Raw genomic sequence first — 18,539 nt, 5'->3', positions numbered from 1 at the left:
GAGACCCTCGACCGGATTGCGCCACTGCGGCCCCTCCGAGGCGGCGGATCCCGGAGACCTCCTTGGTTCACCGAGGAACTCCGGGAGATGAAGCGCCGGAGGAGATGCCTAGAGCACCGTTGGAGGTCCGATAAGTCCGAAGCGAACCGAGCAATGGTAACCACCTGCACCAAGGAATACACCAGGGCACTTAGGGCTGCAAAAAGATCCCATATAGCCACCTTGGTTGCGTCCGCTGAGTCCCGCCCGGCCGCCCTGTTTAGGATAACCCGCTCCCTACTGAACAAAAGGGAAGCGGGGGAACCCTTGCAGGGCAGAGCCGAAGAGTATGCCCAATTCTTAGCGGACAAAATTGCTCGGTTTCGGTCGGACTTGGACTCCACCCCTGCAGCTCCAGCCGAGGCACAGGAGGATCAATTTGAACAACTCTGGGTTGAGTTTCAAGACGTTACCCCCGGGGATGTGGACAAGGCCATGAGGGCTGTAAGTACCTCCACCTGTGTACTGGATCCGTGTCCCTCATGGTTAGTTACTAACTGCAGTGAGGTGACACGAGGCTGGATCCAGGCGGTTGTCACCGCCTCACTTCGGGAGGGGAACTTCCCCGCCGCACTGAAAGCGGCGGTGGTGAGACCCCTCCTGAAGAAGCCATCTTTGGATCCAGCTATCCTTAATAATTATCGTCCAGTCTCCAACCTCCCCTTTCTGGGGAAGGTTGTTGAGAAGGTGGTGGCCTTCCAGCTCCAGCGGTCCTTGGAGGAAGCAAACTATCTAGACCCCTTCCAGTCAGGCTTCAGACCCGGTTACAGCACAGAAACCGCTTTGGTCGCATTGATCGATGATCTCTGGAGGGCCAGAGATGGAGGACATTCCTCCATCCTGGTTCTCCTCGACCTCTCAGCGGCTTTCGATACCATCGACCATGGTATCCTTCTGCGACGACTGCGGGAGGTGGGAGTGGGAGGCGCCGTGTTGCGGTGGTTCTCCTCCTACCTCTCGGACAGGTCGCAGTCGGTGTTAGTGGGGGGGCAGAGATCGTCCCCTAGGCCCCTAACTTATGGGGTGCCTCAGGGCTCGGTCTTATCCCCCCTACTATTCAACATCTACATGAAACCGCTGGGTGAGATCATTCGCAGGCACGGGATTAGATACCATCAATATGCGGACGATACTCAACTGTATCTGTCCGCCCCGTGCCAACTCAATGAAGCGGCAGACGTGATGAACCGCGGCCTCGAAGCTGTTATGGACTGGATGAGGGTTAACAAGCTCGTGCTCAACCCAGAAAAGACCGAGTGGCTGTTGTGTTTCCCTCCCAGAGATTCGACCAATATTCCATCACTCAGGCTGGGGGGTCAAATTCTACACCCCTCAGAGAGGGTTCGCAACTTGGGAGTCCTCCTGGACTCACAGCTATCGTTTGACCACCATTTAATGGCTGTGACCAGGGGGGCATTCGCCCAGGTTCGCCTGGTGCGCCAGTTGCGACCCTACCTGAATCGGGAGGCTCTCACAACAGTCACCCGGGCCCTTGTGACCTCTAGGCTGGAATACTGCAACGTGCTCTACATGGGGCTGCCCTTGAAGAGCATCCGGCGACTTCAGCTAGTACAGAATGGGGCCGCGCGAGTGATTGTGGGTGCACCTCGGTTCACCCGCATAACACCTATCCTCCGCGAGCTGCGCTGGCTACCTGTCGATCTCCGGATGCGCTTCAAGGTGCTATTAGTCACCCATAAAGCCCTACATGGCAGTGGATCTGGATACTTGAGAGACCGCCTTCTGCCAATTACATCCCTGCGACCAATAAGATCACATAGATTAGGCCTCCTCCGTATACCATCGGCCAGCCAGTGTCGGCTGGCAACTACAAGGAGGAGGGCCTTCTCAGTAGTAGCCCCGACCCTTTGGAACGAGCTCCCCGTAGAGATTCGCACCCTCGCCACCGTCCAGGCCTTCCGCACAGCCTTGAAGAACTGGCTCGCCCGTCAGGCCTGGGGACAAGGATATTTCCCCTCCCGAATGATGAATGTATGTTGTTTATTATTTTATTATATGTCTTATCTTAATGTCTGTATCTCCCCTTCCCCGATTTTATGTGAGCCGCCCTGAGTCCCCTCAGGGAAAAGGGCGGCCTACAAATATTAATAAAATCTCTAAAAAAAATCTCTAAATATGATGTGAGGTATTTCCTCCCACCTCACCCTGATTTTTCCCAAGTGAAGTAAAAAAAGAAGTCTGTTAAGGCACATTGAGAGGTAGATATTGATTTGCTGGTCAAAAATTAACTGTATTGCACGCAGTGGTGGGTTCCTACTGGTTCGGACTGGTTCAGCTGAACTGGTAATGATTTGGCGTCCTGGGTCTCTGGAACCAGCAGCGACCCAGGCCTGCCACACCGCCAAACTGGTTCCTAGGGCAGTGTCGATGGCGCTGCCATCTTGTTTTTCAGTTCTGCGCATGCGCAGAACAATTTTAATTACAGCACACAAGTGTAAATGAGCAAACCGTCAGTAGTGCCTGCCAGAACCCACCCCTGACTGCATGTTATTGTTTTTAATGAAAGCAAAGCAATTTATATATTGCAATTTCATAAGCATACCAACTGCATCACTTCTTTTGCTAAATGAAAAGGCAGCCTCCTATCTTCTTGGGTACCCGTGTTGAGGGCATAAGTTCAGGTGCTTGTCCTGAGAGATCCTTTTATGTGTGCCAAGCCTTTCTTTACTCCAATCCTACACAAACCATTTCTCATGGGAGTTAATTGTCCTACGTTGAAAGGGCAGATTCATCCCTTTGCTAAAAGGTGCGTGACACAGCATCAGGTCTTTCTGAAATGTCAATCATGGAAGATCATCTTGATGTCACTGGAATGGTTTCTTTCACTCAAAAGGTTTAAGGAGGAGTTGTCTGGAGCCAGACTCATTGTTTGAAGTTGCCTGAATGGCACCTTAATGATTTGTATTTGAAAGCTTTTGATGTACTTTCAGGGGCTTGGTGCCAGTACAAAGAATGTAGCATTTAAACAAAACAAAATAATACAGCATGTGTTCTTGCCCAAGGGTTAAAAATGAAGAAAGAAAGAGGGGGGGGGGGGAAACCACCCTACAGGGTTGTAGAGGTATAAAGCCTACCAAATGATTAAAACAGATTAATTAATTTATCTCGGATTTCACCAAATATTTTATTCATTTATTGGATGTGTGTGTGTGTGTGTGTGTGTGTGTGTGTGTGTGTGTGAATGTATGCATGTGCCTGTGTACGTATATATCTACACATATTGTATGTATAGGCACTGTGTATATACCTACACATATTGTATGTGTAGTTTACCCAGATGCAGGGGTTTGAAGTACGAGTTAATTGAAATGATCTGCTCAAGATTTTACTATAACAATAACTATAGTTTGCTGGGCTCCATCATTCCCTACTTTAAAGATTCGTGCAAGAGATTCTGCAGAAGAAGAAAAATACTGTATCTGATTCAGAAAGTAACATAGGAACAAAAAAAAGGTTTGCTAGTTGTACATTTTGCTTTAAAATATGTATTTTAAAGGTAGTCATGTTTTAAAAACTTCAGCTTCTGAACATGAACTTCCAATTCACAGTCCACTGACATTTTTAGTCTCAAACCTAATTTAATATACCCTATCCAAGCCATAATAAGCCATCTACTTCCTTTCCTGTAATGCTAGGACTCAGCAATGACTTTTTAAAACTTTTCTGCTGGCCATAGTTATTATATTCTGACTTTCTGCCATACAGTAGCTAAACAAATCCAAAGGAGCAACTGGAAAACAATAGAACAAACTTGTCAAAATGCAACCGTAGAAAAGAGAAGAGAAAGAGGAAAAAACAATCCAGCATAATAGAATGAATTGGCTAGCCAGAAATAAATGCTTGTCTGAAGAAATAAGTTTTCCAAAGATGATGGAAAAGTTGCACTGCACAGGGCGAAAGAACTTTCTGGAAGAAGTGAAAAAGAATTCCAAACTTTCTCGCCCATGGAAAATTTAACTGTGTTTTATTGCTGGATTTCTGAAATTCTTGCCAAGCTGGGTTGTCACCATTTTCTTTTACTGTAGCTTTTATTTTTCCATTATCCTGAAAAACAACCATTTTCTTTTGTTTCATCTTGGGGAACAAGCATAAACATAGTAAGTGATTTTATTTATTTGTTTGTTTGTTTGTTCTTCAGTCAGGAAAGAGGACATTGCGCCCACAAGACCAATGGAAATTTCTTTGCAAGGAACAGAAATGTGGATGCATGTATTCATTAATATTTCTGATGTTGATTCTAGCAGAGTTTATGGCCAAGTGTTTTAACTCTGAATTACAGTGCTAAAATTTCCCCGTTTTAAAGTCCTTTGTCTTGTGAGAAAGAGTGTGTCTCAAAGAGTGTGTTTCAATGGTGAAAAAAGTAAGGGTCTACATTTAGGCAAGTAAAACAAAATGCACAGGTAAAGTATATGTGGTACCTTGCTCAATAGTAGTAACTGTGAGAGGGATCGTGGAGTCCTAGTGGACAACCATTTAAATATGATCCAGCAGTGTGCTGCAGCTGCCAAAAAGCCAACACAGTTCTAGGCTGCATAAACAGAGGGATAGAATCAAGATCACGTGCAGTATTAATATCACTTTATAATGCCTTGATAAGGCCACACTTGGAATATTGCATCCAGTTTTGATTGCCATGATGTAAAAAAGATGTTGAGACTCTAGAAAGAGTGCAGGGTAGATCAGCAAATATGATTGGGCTAAAACATATAAAGAACAGTTGCTGGAATTGGGTATGTTTAGTTTAATGAAAAGGACTGGGAGGGTGACATGATAGCAGCATTCCAATATCTCAGGAGCTGTCACAAGAAAGAAGAGGATAAGCTATTCTCCAAAGCACCTGAGGGCAGGACAAGAAGCAATGTGTGGAAACTAATTAAGGGCAGAAGCAACCTAGAACTAAGGAAAGGTTTCCTGACAGTTAGAATAATGAATCAGTGGAACAACTTGCCTCCAGAAGATGTGACTACTCCAACCCTGGAAGTTTTTAAGAAGAGATTGAATAACTATTTGTCTGAAATGGTATAGGGTTTTCTGCCTGAGCAGGAGGTTGGACTAGAAGACCTCCTAGGCCCCTTCCAACTCTGCTATTCTGTTCCATTCTATATTGTCATATATCCATTGCTGTGGCAAACCAGTACTAATAAGGTGAACAATTCAGCTGGAGATAGAGTGATAACACCATCCATGACTAGAACAGACCCATTTCAGCAACAGGGGCAGAAAACAAGTGCTAAATTAAGTAGATCAGAGAGACACAGATAGAACAAAGAGAAAGGGTCTGTTATAGCAACAGCAACAAGAAAAGTAGAGCCACAGCCTCAGTGTGTTCTGAATTAGTTGGCCCTTTGTAAAGGGGAAAGAGAACACAATAGAGAATGGAGGTGTTTTTTTTTTAAAAAAAGACTATTGTTTCAGAAAACACTAAAAGATGTCATGGGAGGGGATGATGGACAACCTTCTTCTCCTGCTTTATATCTTCCAAAATAGAGAATCCTTTCCCAGGCTTGGTCTCTTGTTCTTCACCTGCTAGGCAGGTGACTTGTTCAGATGTGATGAAAGATACTGTGGGAAGACACCAGGCTGAGGAAGGCTGAAATAAATGTATGAATTTATCATAGTTTATAATTTTATTGTATGATTTATGCTGTGTTGTGCTTCGCTCCTGTTATTCCACATAGACTTTCATAGTGAGATTTGGGTTTTTAAACCATATAATCTATTTGATATCTTTAATCACTAACTCAAATATTATAAAATTATAAGTGTATCATATTTGCAAATCTCTTGTTTATTCATCTGATTCTTTTTCTTCATCTCTTTTTTCTATTTTGTTCATTTTTTTCTTTAAAGAATTTAATAATAGTTATTTTTTTTAAAAAAAGGAACATGCATGAAAAGTCTATGTGCTATGGAAAGTTTTATAAAAACCTTTCTTGTACATTTTACAAAATCATGAAACTTTTCTGATACTATTTGTGTTCCTCAACCAGTGGTGGGTTCCGGATTCCGTTCCAACCATACCCACATGCACACGTGCAGGGCGCGCGTGCGTTGTAGCATCAAATGATGCTTCCACAAGCTTCTGCAATGCTCCAGCGTAGCATCGCGCAGGCACCATACACAGCATGTGTGTGCGCATGTGCCAAAAGCTTAAAGCACAGATAAGGAGCATGGGTGGGCGGGTGGGCCCTCTGGAGCACTGGAACGCAATGGTACTTGGTGCTCTGGACAGGATCCGGTATGCCCATACCGGGGCATACTGCCTGCAACCCACCACTGTCCTCAACATGTGGAAATGTAGGGAATTCACTTATTAGACCTATTTGAGGTGATAGCAACACTTTAGGGTTCTTGCTGCTCTCTAAGTTTGGTTGTTTTCTTGCAGGCATTTCATTACCCAAACTATATATCATCATCAGTGCAGTGATAACGTTACTTAGTCTGGTAATAAAATATCTGCAAGAAAACAACCAAACTCAGAGATCACCAAGGATCCTTCTTTTCAATTCTGAGCTACAAATATTTTCCTGTACTGGTAGTCTGGAATTTGAGTCATGTCAACTGGACTTCTTCTCCTTTTTGGATTGGAGTGGCTTACTGCTTTTCCCTGCAGCTTCTTCAGTCTACCTCTATTAGTAGAAACATTTTACTATCCTAATTCTTAAAGCCACCATTTCTAATCCTGGGAAAACAACCATTCTTGGTGTCTTTTTTTCAATGTGGTTCAATAAATTTCAGCCTTTTGTTTGCTATTCAAATCTAACTGTGGAGTTTATTCTACGTAATTGTGGTAGAGAAATTGGGCCTATCGCACCACCTTCTTTTAATCAGTCATGGTTTAATCCTTTCCCTAGAAAGAGATGGGGAACTATAACTCCCTCATGATTTGTGGACTTCAACTCCCAGAATTCCTGAGCCAGCCATGCTGGCTCAAGAATTCTGGCAGTTGAAGTCCCCAGGTCATAAAAAGGCCATCATTCCCTATCCCTGCCCAAGAAAGACTAAACATTTGAAAAACAGCCAGGAAATAGTCCTTTTCAGAGGAAAAAATGTTTGGAATGTTTGGAATGTTTATTTAATTTGTATGCCGCCCTACTCCTGAGGGACTCAGGGCGGCTAACAACCAAGGGGGGGAAGGGGATACATTTAGAGGATCGAGGGTAGAGAAGACGCGAGAGCCAGGACTTCAACACAACAAGGTTTATTCGTAAGATGTTTGACAGCAATTCAAATGTATCCTTTGGTTAACATTGTATTTACACAGGCAACTAGAACCAGACGGACCAATGGGTGCTCAGCAAGCGTCTGGCAACTGCTGACGCTGCGCCCTGACCAATCAGAATGGCTCGGGAGGCTAGCAACAGGCTATGCTGCGCCCCAGCCAATCAGGGCGCAGCCTGGTCTGTTGCTGGCCTCCCGGTCATAACTACGAGAACTTTATGAATTCTTAACACCCCTTCCCCCTGGGTAGAGTGCATGCCCATGATTGGAGCATGCGTAGTCATTTAGGTAGGTGGGGCGGTGCCGGACCCGCCCAGATCTTCTCAGTTCGCCTGGAGTCGTCGGAGGGGTGAGACCTGCTCGTTGTAGCTCCTCCCCGAAGGGAGTGGAGCTCCAAGCAACGCCATTTTGGAACAGCCCTGAAGGCGGGCTCAACATAACAGGTAGGCCGGGCCGAGGGGACGCGGCCACAGGGAAAGCGTCGTGTTGCCGGGAGGCGGCAACCGGCGAAGGATCGTTGCAGGAACTTGGCGGGAAAACCGTATCGGGTGGAGTTTGCGGAGGCGCCTGCCAACAGGAAGCGTCTGAGTAGGTAGGGCCTGAACTGGGGAAGGCCCTGTCGTATGGAACTGTGTCGGCTTGAGGAGAGTCAACTGCAGGTTGGAACCCTGCAACCAGGGGATAGGAGAGGCCTGCCTGGGGAAAGGCCTGGAGCGTTGGGACCGGCTGGCAGGCAGCTGTGTCATTGGGCCCTGGATCCGTCGAGGCGCCAGTCTCCACGGGGAGACGCCTTCTTAGTTGATCCACGTGGCGCCTCCACTCGGATCCATCGGCCAGTCCGACCCTGTAGGAACAGGGGCCGGTTACGGTCACAACGGAGGCAGCCACCCATTTAGGTTCCCCAGAAAATGAGCGGGCCCAGACCAGATCCCCCACATGGAAAGAGCGGGGAGGGGAAACCCCCAGGTTGCAAGCCTGATCCCCTGAATAGAGCGGGTGAAGCCTATCCAGGGGGGTCTGCAGGCGCCGGCCCATCAAGAGCTCCACGGGGCTTTTGTTGGTCGTTGGGCAGGGGGTGGAGTCTTGGCTTAGCAGGTAAGCCGCCACCCTCGACTGCCAATTGCCCCGGTCCATTCAGCCAAGTGCCTCCTTGGCCGATCGGACCGCGCGCTCCGCCCGGCCATTGCAGGCCGGATGGTACGGAGCTGTGGGCACGTGCCGGATTCCCTGACAGGCCAGGAATTCCTGGAATGTGGTGGAAGTAAATTGGGGCCCACTGTCAGAGACAATTACATCCGGCAACCCGTGGGTGGTGAACAAACGGCGTAGGGCCCTGACCGTACTCTCAGCTGAGGTGGAGGTCATGAGGACCAGTTCCATCCAGTGAGAGTAGGCGTCCACGACAATCAGGAATGTCTGGCCATGGAAGAGGCCGGCAAAATCTACATGTAGGCGGGACCACGGGCCTCTCGGAGCCTCCCACTCACGAGAAGGTCCGGCCGGGGGGTTAGGCCGGGAGAGCTGGCAAGTAGTGCAAGTAGTGCCGCAATCTCTGCGTCCAGCAAAGACCACTGGACATAGCTGCGTGCTAACGCTTTCATCCGCGCTATGCCGGGGTGGTCTTTGTGGAGCAGAGGCAGGACCTGGGTGCGCAGCGCGGAAGGGATCACCACCCGATCCCCCCAAATAAGGCACCCGCCATGTAGGAATAGTTCGGCTTGCCGGGCCTTAAAAGACCAGAAGCTGTCAGCTACCTTCCCCAAAGGCCAACCCCATAGGACCCAAGAGCAAACTTGAGCCAAGACGGGATCGGCCTTAGTGTGGGCCGCGATGTCTGTGGCTGAGAGGGGCAAGCCAGAGGAAGCAATCAGTAAAACGGACAGGGAAGGCACCAGGGCCAGGTCAGAGTCTGGCAAGGGGCAGTGGCTAAGAGCATCTGCATGCCCCAGCTGCTTGCCCGGGCAGTAGAGCAGTGTATAAGAATGTGCTGCAAGGAACTCCGTCCAACGTGTCATTCTGGGAGAAAGGATGGGGGGGGGGGGGTCGGCTTGTCGCCCACCAAAAGCCCAAGGAGCGGCTTATGGTCAGTGACAAGGGTAAAGTGCAGGCCATACAAATAGTCGTGAAACTTTTTAACCCCGGACACTGCAGCCAGAGCCTCCTTGTCTATCTGGCTGTAATTGCGCTCCGCCGAGGAGAGTGTCCGGGAGTAAAAAGCCACAGGGGCCTCTGAGCCATTGGGGAGGACATGGCTCAGGACCACCCCCAGACCATAGGGGGAGGTGTCACAGGCTAACGCCAGCGGCAGCTTGTCATTGTATTGCACTAAGACAGCTGCTGACGTAAGCGTGTCTTAGACAGCTGCGAACGCATGCGCTTCGCGGCTGCCCCAGTGCCAGGCCACGGATCGGTCGAGCAACCGATGCAGCGGCTCGACTAGTGACACCTTGTGTGGCACGAATAGTGCGTAAAAATTCAAAAGCCCCAGGAACGCCTGTAACTCCGCCTTAGAGGAGGGAGTGGGGGCGTTCCTGATGGCTGCCACCTTAGCAGATGTAGGGTGGATTCCTTGGGCGTCAATCAAGAAGCCCAAGAACTCCACCCTAGGGACAGCAAACGAGCATTTGCTGCATTTGAGTTTTAAACCCGCGCCCCTAAAACGGAGGAGGACCTTCCTAAGCATTTCGATGAGTTCTGAGTGGCTGGAAGCAGCGATCAGAACGTCATTGAAATACGGAACCACGCCAGGGAGCCCATGGAGCAGTCGTTCCATGAGGCTCTGGAAGATCCCCGGGGCCACAGAGATGCCGAATTGGAGGCGGCGGCAACGGAAAGCCCCACGATGGGTGACAATGGTTTGGGCGGCCACCGCATCGTCATCCACCGGGAGCTGTTGGTAGGCCTGCGCCATATCCAGTTTTGCAAATGTACAGCCCCGCCCCAGGGAATGGAGCAGGTGCTGCACAACAGGGACTGGATAGGTGTTTGCCTGGAGGGCAAGGTTGATAGTTGACTTGTAGTTGGCACAGATCTGCACTGACCCGTCTGGCTTGACAGGGATCACAATCGGGGTCTCCCATCTCGAGTGGTCGATGGGTTCGAGTATGCCCTGCGCCAGGAGCTTATCGAGCTCGGCATCAACCTTGGCCCTCAAGGCAAAAGGCACCCTGCGAGCCTTCAGCCGAATTGGAGCAACCTGGGGGTCGAGGTTAAGGGAAATAGGGGTGCCCTTGTAAGAACCCAGCTGGCCATCGAAGATGTCAGAGAATTCCCTAAGGACATCTTCTAGGGCAGAGGAAGCCACCCTATGCACCCCCACCCCAATAGACAGCCCCAGGGAAGGGAACCAATCGAGCCCCAATAAAGCAGGCAGGGAGTTTTTTACAATAAGAACAGGCAAATGGCCGTGAAAGTCCCCATAGTCCACCCAAATGGGAAAAGACCCCAGGGTGGGAATAAGAGTCCCCTGGTAGTCTCTGAGGGAGGTGTCCACAGGTTGCAGCTGGGCACAGGAGATGTGGGGACACAGGCGGGAGAAGGTGGCCCAGGAGAGCAGGTAGCTGGAGGAGCCAGAGTCTACCTCCATGCGGCAGGGCTAACCTTCCAGCTGGAGCGCTGCAGAGACTTTCCGGGCACCGGCGGACGCCTGGCTGACCATCTCCCTGGCAACATGAGGCTGATTGACGGTGGGCCGCGGTGGCTGGCGGCGCGGTTGAGGTTGAGACGCGGCAGGCTGCTGGAGGAAAGAAGGCGCAGGCAGGGAGGCACGGCAGACCTGGGCGATGTGGCCCTTCTTGCCGCAACGCTGGCAAACGGTGCCCTTGAAGGGGCAAGCTGTGCGGGCATGGCAGCCACCACAGTGCACACACCCAGACACGGCAGGGGCAGCTGGGGGAGGTGGTGGGCGCCTAGGCTGAGCCCGGAGCTGGTCGACTTGTTCCAAGCTGGGGTCTGCGAGCGGCACCAGCTCATCAATGAGGCAGGCTTGAGCGGCAGGCGGAGGGCACACAGGAAGTGCAGGAGGAGATGGCGGGAGAAGTTGCATGCGTTGAATGTCGGCCGTGGACGTCGGCCTGTTGCATGGTGATGTTGGGGTGCCACAGGAGGCGGCGGTGTAAGTGAATGTCCTTAACCCCGCAGACGAACTGTTCGAAGAGGTTCTCGTCCAGGTCGCGGAAGTCACACTGTATTGCCGTTACGCGGAGCGACTCCAGGAACTGGCTGATGGTTTCCACTGGTTTCTGTATGCACTGGTGGAACACGTAACGGTGGGCGATGGGGGACAGCAATGGGGCGTAGTGGTTCTTCAGCTTGGACATTAACATGTCCCAGCTGAGCTGGTACACTGGTCGCGGAGAGGCTAAGGCTCTGGCTGACGCGAACATTGCTGGCCCGCAACAGCTCAGAAAGAAACTGCATTTTTCTTCCTGAGGTTGGTTATGGTTCTTCGAGGCTATGAGGTAGCACTTGAAGCGCTCCAAGAAACCTTCCCAGGTTTCACCTGCAGTCCCGAAGGGAGAAAAATGCGGTAAGGTGGATGCCATACTAGCCGTAGGAGATCTCGTAGGATCTCGGTAGAGAGAGGAAAGAAACGGAAGCGGAGAAAAAAAAGTCAGTGGTTTGCCTCACCGGCGGTTTGACGTGGCTTGAGCGGCTACGAGGCTGATAATTCTTCTCGCTCAGTCCTAGGCTCTGCAATCAGGAATCGCTGGATCCCACCTTCGTCGCCAGTTTCAAGGATCGAGGGTAGAGAAGACGCGAGAGCCAGGACTTCAACACAACAAGGTTTATTCGTAAGATGTTTGACAGCGATTCAAATGTATCCTTTGGTTAACATTGTATTTATACAGGCAACTAGAACCAGACGGACCAATGGGCGCTCAGCAAGTGTCTGGCAACTGCTGACGCTGTGCCCCGACCAATCAGAATGGCTCGGGCAGCTAGCAACAGGCTATGCTGCGCCCCAGTCAATCAGGGCACAGCCTGGTCTGTTGCTGGCCTCCCGGTCGTAACTACGAGGACTTTATGAGTCCTTAACAATACAAATAGGACAAAAGACAGACAGAGTAAAAAACAACAACAGTCACAACATTTCAAGTGGGGCTGGAAATTCATCAGCCCCAGGCCTGCCGGAACAACCAGGTCTTCGTGGCTTTGCGGAAAGCCTGGAGGGTGGTGAGGGTCCGGATCTCCACGGGGAGATCGTTCCAGAGGGCAAAATGGCAAGTGGACATTTTTATTTATTCCAAGAAGGCTCTGGTGATGCTGCTAGTGGCAAAGCTTACTTAAAAACTGCACCAAGAATGTTGCCCCCACAAAACCAATAGTACCACAAATCTTTTTCTTTTTTTTCTTCTTTTTTTAAGGACAACAATCTCAGGCAGGGCAAAGAGATTCATGCTGAACAGAAAGTTTTCTTTGAAACTCAGCTCTGTTTGAGCAGATTGTCACAAATGACATGTGTATTGAAAGCATGTATAAGAGGAACAAGGAGAACTAAATTAAGGCCCTTGATTTGCCTTGCATGAAAGGTAAATACTGTTAAAAAAACTATCTTGCAGAACTGACTCATACTCTCTTCTACTGAATGGGCTTACAATTCTAGTTTCATAAACAAGGATAGGATTATCTGACCTGAAAGGTATTATCATACTGAAATGTCCTTTACCAGGAACCAACCATACCACATTGCAGAATTTGCATGCAAAATTGTGCAGCAACCTGGCTTAGCCTTGCTTGTGGTTTCTAGCCAAAAGACAACTGTTAGAACTGTTGCATAGACTATACTTACTTCCTTCCTAACATGCCCATGAGTATCATGATGTTCCTTTTGGCATCTCTATTTCATAACCAAACTTCAGAGAGAGAAGATACCAGGTAGAAAGTTCCGTATCAGCCATTTCTCTCCCTCTGATCAGAAGCCAACTTCCCATGCAGGGATAATTGCTCATAGTAGATAGCTGAATAAGGATGATAAAGATAAGAAAGATGAAAAAGCAGCCCCAGCAAAGAGAAAAACCTCAGGGAAGAAAGAGGCCTTTTATAACTTGGCTTATTTTACGGCTCTGCACAGGAAAGCAAAACTCCATCCAGGACCAAAGGTAAAATAATCACTGAACTAGAAGATTTCCAGACCCAGAACTCCTCTGTCTTGCTGGTAGTGAGCCCCAAGCATTGTTGTTCCCATTCAGACTCATGTAGCTTCTGGATATGAAGATCAAACTCCAAATGTATCTCTTGCTGTGCTCAGAGTCAAGTCGTAAGCTAGATTTCACCAGTATAGTGATGATATCTAACTCTATTCCAGTTGACTGCTTCCTAGGTCTTTATTTACATCAGGGGGATCAAATGTATAAGGCATGGGTTACACGCAGCCTGCTGAGTTCTTTAGTGTGGCCTGCAATGGCTCAAAAACTTTTGGTGCCCAAACTCAAATCCTCCCCAAGGTGGCCCTGCAGAGACCTCTTCTCTCTATCACTGCAGCCACTGCAAAATGTGATAGTAGGTCAAGATCAAATCATATCAATTAATTAGTAGCGTGGTAGCCTAGTGGGTGAAGATGCTCACCTTCCACTTGGAAGAGTGAGAGCTGAATCTTAGGCAGCAACAGATTTTTCTCTATCAGGGTGCAAAGAGAAAACATCTGCTGTCAACTCTATATAGGCATCAGGAAGGGCATCCGGCCAGTAAAGGCTCAGCTCAATTCAGTCACCCCAACACCACCCTAAAGCAAGGGATTTGCAGGGTCATTAAAAGAAATGAAAAACCCATATCAATTAATGGATCAATGCCATACCTCCATTCTAAGGTATGTATAATAATTTCAGGTTCATCAACTTCCTCGAACTTCCTAAAAATGGAATTGTCTTTGGGACCATAAGTAATTCCTTCCAATATTTCATCATGATCAATAATGAATGGTAGCAGCTGTAATTCATTAACAACTGGAGGGCCATAGTTTTCACACCTCTGCTATCCATAAAACATTGAAAATAAAAAAGTATTTTCCATTTTTTAATTAAGCAAGGATTGTGGTAACCCTTCAATGAACTATGATATAATTACAAGGAAGTGTAAAGAAATGCAGAAAATGACATTTCAAAGACCAAATGGGAAAAGTCATTTTAAATCATTGGTTTGCTTAAATTCTTTACATTGCTTATAATATCATGCACACCAGAGTCAAATAAATGGAATACTGTGATTGTTGTTGTGAACCACAATTAACAGTTTATAGAAAATCTAAGCATTTAGCTTTAGAAACTTCCCAGTGCTTGGGTGTATAAGCTCAAAATATTTGTCCAAAGAATCCATACTTTTCTGGGCTTTGCAGAATTACTTGGGGATTTTAAAATCCTTTGCTGGTGGGTGGCTTGGGAGTGGGAATTTAGGATAAAATACTCTATATTTTATCATATCTCTGCCTCTATCTTCAGAGCTATGCAACTATTTTGAATTATTAATATTGTTACGATGCATCAGCCTTAAAGGTTAGCATTAAGCAAATTTATATCCCAAACCCAGTAATTATATAGTTCAGTGACATCCACAACTCACAAGAAATGTATGCCATAGAAGAAAAATTATCTGTTGAAGGTTGAAGAATTCAACATCTAAAGATGGGGAAACTTCTCTAATTGATATTGGTATTAGAACTGAAATTCAACTGTGTTGAATTTTCAGAACAGGAAATCCTTAAGTGCTGGCTCTGCTCCTCTCTCCAAAGACCTTGTGATAATTTCCCACAATACAGGCAAAACACTTCCCTGATTTTGATTTGATGGGCTCCATTTGCATAGAACAACCCATCACTCTGCTGAACACCTAATTCCCACAGTCTTATGTCTAGGTATATTTACCTGTTGTATGACTGCAGTATTATTATCCTTCCTCGCATCTTCTCTACTATCCCCTTATTGGTATCATTATCATGATTATTATTACACTGTTGCTTTGCATGTACATTGAGAGCTTCTGCACCAGATACAAATTCCCTGTGTGTCTAATCATACTTGATCAATAAAGTATTCTATTCTATTCTATTCTATTCTACTCTACTCTACTCTACTCTATCCTATCCTACCCTATTCCCGAAGGACATCTGAGGTTCCCACCCAGGAAATATCTGAGAGAGAAAAAAATAATCATATTTGGCATACTATATCATAAATCTCTACATGGATTTCACACAAGTATTACCATAATCTGTTGTATAATAATCATTGTCTACCTCCTTGTTGCAATAGACCTTGTCTAGAGACTTTAACTGGAAATAAATGACCACAGCAAGTTGGAGGACTAGAATTACCACTAAAAAGATGACTTTTGCATTAGAAGAATAATAATAATAAATCTTACAGGAAAGAAAGGAGCAAATTGCTGAAAGTTACACTAAATTCCTGCTGAAACATAAGAGCAATGGTGAAAGAACTGAAGAAAAACAATTCAATAAGAAAAAAAGAGAAAGAAATCAGAATTGAGACAATCTCTGCTTGAAAGGTCTATCTCTTAATGAAAGCATACTGTAGATATAAGTCAAGCAACAGTATGTTTCACACATGATGTTCCCAATACTAATAAGATGGTGGGGTGTTTTTTTTTTATTTAGTGTACTTTGGGTTTAAATTATTGATTTATGGTTCTAAACAAGAGATAGAGAAAATATCAGTAAGTAACATGTAAGACAGAATACCTTTTCCATGCATCACTTTGAAATATACCAGCTGAGAGCTTGGGATACATTCAGTAGCTCAGAAGATTGGTAACAAAGACAGGGCAATTCCACTTATGTCCTTATTGCTCTAAATGTCTACCCCTGGACAAACTTCTGGAGAGCTACATTTCTCTCTTTTAGTTATGAGTGTTCCTACCATTTCCAATAGTCAATATTTTCTCCTATCATAATTATTGTCATATTTTACATCTTTTCTATCCTGCTCTATGGAGCAGAGAGTTGGTCTCTGACAGAAAGTCACTTGAAGGGACTAGAAACATTTGAAATGTGGATTTATAGGCAGCTATTACGTATAAACTGGGTTGACAAAATCAGAAGTGAGGAGGTGATAAGCCGCCTGGGAAAGCCAAGGGAAATCATCAAAACCATAAAAAAGCTAAACTTACAATATTTTGGACATGTGATGCAACACCTGGAAAAATATGGCATACTTCACTTAATCCTCCAGGAAAGATTGAAGGCAAATAAGGTCCAGGCAGAAGAAGAACATCATGGCTTCAAAATCTAAGGGACTGGTTTGGATAAAACTCAGCAGCACTTTTTGTGCTGCTGTTGATGAAAATAGGATCACCAACATGATCACCAACTTCTGATGGCGGATATGGCACAAGAAGACTTGACACTGTCTTCATTGAATGTGTCAACATGTTCCCTTTCAGAGGTGTTGGATTGTAACCCCAGTCATCAAGAACTGTGCTTTCCAAATGTATTGGACTTCAATTCCTATCATTCCCAGCCACATAAGCTACTAGCCATGGAAGTTCTGGTCTAATACATATGAAGGCTAGGATTGCCAACATGATTGCCAACATCCAATGATGGATATGGAACAACAACAAGAAGAAGAATCATAATCATTGCAGAGAGACTTCCTCCCTTCCCCCTTGTTCTTGGTAGCCAGTCTGAGTTCTGATTCTGTGTTACATATAAAGCTGCTTAGGAATATGCATCTCTTGCGTTGTTTTTACTGTGTGTTAGATTTTTATCTGAGTGATTCTGTTGAATGCTGTTGCTGTTGGTATTTTCAATTGAATTATGCAATTATGTGGGAAAATCTTCAAAAAAAGCTTCAAGGAAATTTGGATTCCAAGGGATATGTTGGCCAGAACCATGACTTTTCCTGACAACATAAAAATGAATCATTTGCTCTCATCTTTTTCGACTTCCCAATGTTATTTGGAGCCATAGCACTTCTTGATGGATTCCCATTCAAGTTCTAACTGGACCCAACCTTACTTTGCTTCCAAACCCTGACAATATTGGCCAGCTTCGTCCAGCTGCTGAGAGTTAGAAAAATATTGGTAAGCTGCCTTTCTTCCAAATTTGCATCACAGTATTGCCTAGATAAAACTACACCATACAGAGTAAACCTTATTTCAGAACAAGGTAAAACAAAGGATGGGTTGCTAAAACAAACAGGCCTTATTCTAATGTTCCTTCAATATTCATGGATACAAAGATGGATCCAGATCCAGAAGCTGGTTATCATGACTAAAAGTGCAGGGTAACTATGAATAAAGTTAGAATATTAACTTCTTTCCAAGTGGAGTTTTTTGTTTTTTGTTTGCCCATGGGAAGGATCTCAACTCAATCACTTTCAACCAATTAAATTTTAAAAGGTGTTTATTAGGTTACATGTATATACCCTTTCCCTGCAAACCTATTCTAATATGCTCACATTTGAATAATTTGTCTCAAGTATTGGCACGAATAATAGTGTATCTCATAACACGTCTACTTTTAAAAAGTTTTGCTGTATGTAAAAAAAGTCCTAATTGATTTTCCACTAAATCTTCATCAGTACTTGAACGCATTTAAGTTAAGTGATATAGAGCCATGGCCAATTTCTCTGTGCAAGTTGGCTTTTTATCAAAAGTAGTTTAAGAGATTCTTCCCTTGGGCATAAAGAATATGACAAGAACAGTTCTTTCTGTTCTTTATTGTTTTATTTATCTTTGCCAGGAGGCCTGTTACTGAATTCTCTAGTGATGCCAACTCCGAGGACTGAGTCAAGTACATGGCCTGGTTCACACACTCATTTCTGAATTATCTTTTTCCCCTGCAAGCAAATAGTGGGCTACATCCAAGATCACAGTGGCAGAGTTGCATTCAACCAATGAGAATTTCTCTTAGTTTGCTTCCTTCTGCATGTTCCCTCAAATCTCATTTCTGGATGGTTTTCCAAAGCAGACGTGAATGGGAGAGAGAAGAAGGAGAATTTGATGTACTAATAATATTCGTACTGATGCAGGTTTTAAATTTTATTTTAGACCCTGGTCTGATTGAGCATAGGAGGCTTCAAAGGGAGATATACTGTATATATATATATATCTTTTCTTGTGGAAAAACATTTTAAACAAAAAAGAATAAAATTGGCATACATGATTAATTTTTTAAGGTATGAAGGGCATTGAATTAAGGATCTATCTCACCGAAGTCTAGTATACTTGCACCAGAGATGGTAATCAGCAGGTTCTGATTACCTTCCCTTGGAGTGGGAATGGAGATTTTATCATATCCCTCC

At 45.9% G+C, this 18,539-nt stretch overlaps 1 pseudogene; it reads right to left on the bottom strand.

Annotated features, from left to right (window-relative positions):
• Positions 1–8,280: 8,280 nt before the first annotated feature.
• On the bottom strand, positions 8,281–9,296 carry LOC116506160 (annotated as a pseudogene).
• Between the last annotated feature and the right edge of the window lie 9,243 nt (positions 9,297–18,539).

Source organism: Thamnophis elegans, chromosome 3 (genome assembly GCF_009769535.1).
Source record: "Thamnophis elegans isolate rThaEle1 chromosome 3, rThaEle1.pri, whole genome shotgun sequence".
Lineage (NCBI taxonomy): Eukaryota > Metazoa > Chordata > Lepidosauria > Squamata > Colubridae > Thamnophis > Thamnophis elegans.
Note: the sequence above shows the minus strand (reverse complement) of the source record. Positions and strands in the feature narration are given on the sequence as shown.